The sequence below is a fragment of the Chinchilla lanigera genome, unplaced genomic scaffold (genome assembly GCF_000276665.1).
Source record: "Chinchilla lanigera isolate Chin_1 unplaced genomic scaffold, ChiLan1.0 scaffold00010, whole genome shotgun sequence".
Classification (NCBI taxonomy): domain Eukaryota; kingdom Metazoa; phylum Chordata; class Mammalia; order Rodentia; family Chinchillidae; genus Chinchilla; species Chinchilla lanigera.
The window spans coordinates 5,284,044-5,288,999 of record NW_004955411.1 but is presented as its reverse complement, the minus strand read 5'-3'; the positions used below and the strand labels follow the sequence as shown (position 1 = coordinate 5,288,999).

The 4,956-nt window shown below is 40.5% G+C and overlaps 1 protein-coding gene across 2 annotated transcripts in view; it reads right to left on the bottom strand.

Moving 5' to 3' along the window:
- The window catches only part of LOC102025986 (glutathione S-transferase A-like), a 157,516-nt gene that overhangs the window by 16,084 nt on the left and 136,476 nt on the right, over window positions 1-4,956 (bottom strand). The window contains exon 1 of one of the 2 annotated variants that reach the window (XM_005377650.1): window positions 364-466. The exons of the other annotated variant lie outside the window; for it this stretch is intronic. The gene's annotated coding sequence lies outside the window, so the exon portion shown is untranslated. Of the gene's footprint in view, window positions 1-363; window positions 467-4,956 lie in introns of those variants that run through there. 2 annotated transcript variants of the gene reach the window in all.

Genomic DNA, 4,956 nt, shown 5'->3' with positions numbered 1-4,956 from the left:
TTCTCCAAACACGTCACCCTCCCAGATACAAATCCAGTATTACTGTGTGCAGACTCCTGCAGGAAGCACTGATACCCCCTGCGTAACAGACAGCACAGCTTTATCATGAGCTCTGCGCACCCCGGGTGCTACTGTGGCCGCATTCTTCCCTTTCTCATGTCATCGACTATAATGCCTTCACTTTGTAAGCTCTTCACTGTGGTCTTTCATAAATAACAAATATCCCAAGGCTTGCATTGTCTCCTAAGCACCCAGAGAGAGTGGAAGCCTACGAAGTACTCACACAAAGTACCACCTTTGAGAACACTTTCCTAGTGCAACAGATGAGAGAACGTTTATGACGATAAAAGAAGCAACACTAACCTGAGCAAAGTCCTGCCTGCTCTCCGCTCAGCACCTCAAGAGAGCTCAGATGAGTGTGGCGGCTGCTTTAATACTGCAGCAGCCTTTCTGAGAGGGCAGAGTCCAGCAGGGAAGAGCCCCTCCCTCTGCTTCCAGGCTCCAGAGTCTAAGGCAGATTAGACAAAAATGCAAAATCATTAATGTTTCACTTCAGGATTATCTATGGATACACTGAAGCACATCTCAAGTTCATTCGGTTGCCCCAAAAGGCTTCATATTTCTCTGAACTGTGCAAGAGTAATGACACTGCAAAATGAAGAATGAGGACTGGGCCATAGTATGGTGTCAGCAAGGAGGTCTTGATAGAGGAAATTGGGAGATAGCAACCTACCTCTGTAACATGGGCTACATTAGGAGTACAGCTGCATAATTCTTGTGGCAACACGAATCCGCTGGAAGTGCCCCAGCCCTGAATGGGACGACCTCGACTGCATTACCTGGGCGACGTGCGAACCCTTCTCTTCTTGGCTGCATTTTACTCTTTCTGTCTATTCTGGGCTTCACGTGTGCTGGTTTCTCTGCTAGGACCGCACCTCTCCTCTCCTCCCAGCCATCCTCTGCTTCCCTTATTATATTGCCTTTCACTAGTGGGTTTTTGTGTGTGAGGCAGTAGAGGGCATGTTTGACAACAATTGTAAACAATATCTGAAGCAAATGCAAAATTTTATTTTATTTTGTAACTGAATAATGTCTTTTAAGCTTTTTGAAATTATTGAGGCTACAGAAAAATTACAGAACTAGTAGAGTTCAAAATATCATGCTCCCAGTATCCTTTCATGAAAATATTTTATGTAACCTGAGTACAGTGGTCAAATTGAGGGGTTTCACACTGCTATAATATTATTAGTTAAATATCACATCTTGCTTAGATTTCAACAATTTTTCACACAAGAGCCATTTTGTAGTGCAGAATACCCTCCCAACACTGTATTTTCTTGCTGTGGTGGCTGAGTCTCCTCACTTTGTGGCAGGTCCTCACGCTAGACTTGTCTTGTATGATGTCGGCACTTCGGAAGAATAGAAGTCAGTTATTTTAGGGATCATGCCTGAGAGAGAGTCTGCCTGAGATTTTCTCATGATTTGATTGCAGTTATATATTTTCTGAGAAATATCCCAGAAGTTAGGTTGCCCCTTTCTCAGTTTGTGATATCCAAACATAGTATCATATTCCAGACATGTTTCATTACTGGTGATGTTAACCTTCATCCCTTCATCAAAGTTTTGTCTTCCAGGGGTCTCAACTATTACTATTTATCCCTCTGGAATTATTAAATGTTTTGTGAGAGAGTCTTCATGAAAAATGTCTCCTTGTGAACAACTTCTACTCATGGATTTTAACATCTATAATAGGTCTTGCCTAGGGTAAATATTATCAACCACCAATATCCATCAATATCATGATTTTAAAAGCTGAATTTGTCTGTTCCTGATTAATATTTTCTATCTTCATTACCAATTTGATCTTTCCACTTCTACCTTTCTTTGCTTAAGTATATCTCTCTGCTTGTATCTAACAGACACATTATTCTTCATGGAACAAAAAAAAGAAATAACAAGTGTATGTATCTAAGAAGGTCAGATAGTAGACTAACATTTAGAATATGCAAGGATTTCAAGAACTTAGGCCTGCCCCAGAAATAAAAGACCAGTCACAAAATGCACAACTGAAATGAGCAGATCCTTCTCAGAAGAAGAATTAATAGCCACTAAGTACATGAAGAAAAATTCAACATCTCTGGCCATTAAAGAACTACAAAGGAAAACAACAGTGAGATTCTGTGTCATTAGAAAGAATGATTATTTTTTTCCTTAGAGAACAAAGAATCAAAATTTGAATTATACCCTGAGCGCACACGGCAGAAGACCATGAAGCACTCACACCAAGTACCACAGAGGGAAACACATGAGGACATTTATGAAGATTTAAAAGGCACCACTAATGTCAGCAAAGTCCTGGCTGCCTCTATTCAGCACAGCAAGGCTGGCTGGATATGGGTATAGTAGCTGCTTTAATATTGTGACAACTCTTGCCCTAGAAAATGGCTGAGCCCGATAGGGATCAGCCACTCCCACAGCTGAAGTTTTCAGGATCCATGCCAGATTAAACAGAAATAACAAATACCTAATATTGCATTTTAATGCTATCGGTGAATAAAAGGAGTTTGAACTTCATTCAGTTGCCCCAGAAGTTCACTTGAACTCTGCTATCGGAGGATTTCATACTATAGGCTGAAAGATTCACGGCATATGAGAAAACCTGGTGGTGATAGGAAGAGAGGGCCATAGGGGAGTGATTTCAGGAATGAGTCTTGGGGGAGAAAAGTGTGAGATCATCATCTACGTGTGCTGAAAGAACGAAATTATGAATACAACTGCATAACTGCATAAGCACAAGGGATCTGGCTGAGTGGTCCCAGCTCTGGCTCGGAAGATCTCAGCCCCGTTACTGAGGTTGTTTGCCGACCTTCCCTTCTTGGTGACACTTCAGCCTTTCTCTGTAGCCAAGCCCTTGCATGCCGTGGTTCTTGTGCTTGGAGCCCACCTCGCCTCTCCTCCCAGCCGTCCTGGCCTCTGCTTCCCTGACAGTATTGCTGTTCTCTGATAGGTTATCTGGCTTCCCCACTGAACTGGGAGCCTTTTGAGGGCAACAGCGATCAACAATACTTGAAGTGAATCCCAACTTCATTTTAGTTCATCAAAAATAAATTTGTGTGCGTCCTTGTAAACTTTCTTTGAAATTGCTGAGGATACAAAATATTATAGAACTAACACAGGGTTCAAAATGTCCTCCACCTAGAGAACATCTCATGTAACCTGAGTACAGTGCTCAGACTGAGGGCTTCCACACCCAGAGGATGCTGTTAACTGAACACCAGACCTTGCTGAGATGTCACCAGTTCTTCAACCAAGACCATTTCCCAGTCCAGCATCCTCTCCAGTGTGTTCAGTTGCTCTGTGTACTTACTTTCTTCACTCTGGCTGGATCCCAGGTCCCCTGAGTTTGTATTTCAATGTTGATTATGAAAACACTTAAAGGGGTTTGGAGCTCATCGAGTTCTGTTGTTCATTTTTCTTCTGTGATCTTGACCTTTTGGAAGAATACTGGTCAGTTATTTTATGGAATGTGCCTCAATTGGAGTTTACCTGAGCTTTTCTCAGTATTTATGAAGTTAGACAATGTTTTTTGCAAACTATTTCACAAGTTAGGCAATTCCCTGCTCTGTGTATGACTTCAGAACTTAATATCACATTCCAGAGATAATGTGTTTCATTAATGGTAGTGTTAGCCTTGATCCCTTATTAAAATCATGTTTACCAGGCTTATCAACAGCTAATATGTACCCCTGTAAAATTAATAAATATCTAGTGGGAGGTCCTTTATGATCATGACAATATTCTGCTTCTGAATAAGTTTTACCAACTAAGGTTAGCATCTGTCATGGACCTTGCTTGAGGCGCATATTACTAAAATGTTGGTTACTTTCCCTTATTCCTTCCAGTTTTAATAATTGGAAATCTTCTCTAAAGCAACACTATTAATCTTCCTCATGTGATTATTTGTTTCATGAATTACTTACTTACATTAAGATAGACCCATAGATATTTTAATCTAAGGATTGCAAGCGAATCCTGTCAAGATATATTTTGCTGCACAGATTACTTCAGCTTTGGCTTTCGATAGCTGCTTTATGGTGGCTTCTAGCTTGCCTTTTATGGCAGTACCCTCGGTTGTATTTCCAGATATTTTCTGTACTGAAGACTTTGCCTGCTTATCTGTATGTCTTTGGTGCCAGCCCTACATTCAGCCATTTCTCAAATAATTCTTGTTTTTGTTTTAAATTGGGAACGTATTCAAATCTATGCTGTAGACTCTGTGTGATCCTCACATCTGGGGTTTGCACGGTTGTAGGTGTTTACCAGTGGAAATGCATAGACATATGTGTATTATCTCACCTACAGACCTAATTCTATATGTATGTCTGTATCTATATTCATGTGCACACTTACAGATCATAAGTTCATAGCAACACCAGATATTTCAATTCAATAGATTTGGTAGCCCTTAAATGAACTTTCTCTGACAAGTGAGAAACCTGGCTGTGATATCTAAAATATCAAGCATTTACATATTTTTTCTTACTTCTAGTACATATGAATGATACCAGAACTGCATGTACCCACATCAGAAATAAAATTTCTAAAGAGAGTACAATATTTTTTACCTTGTACATTTACATCTTCAACCTCACAGTACTTAGTCAAGACAATGTTTTCCAAAGATACCTACCTGTCCGTTTTTCCCTCACCACTTCATTTTGGTTGCATTTTTCATTTGAAATCCTGGCTGTGAGTGTTTGTCTTCCAGTTTGGCTTTGCTCTATGTTCTTGTTTCTTTTAATTAATTATTTGCTGTCTGGCATGCATAACTTTACCATGCTCCAAAGATTCATGGTTAGTCATAACTGTCCTCAGAGGAATGTGGTTCCCTGCTCATCACTGCTGTCCCATTCCCAGTCCCTCTTTTTCCATTTTCTCTTCTCCTCCTCCTGCAGG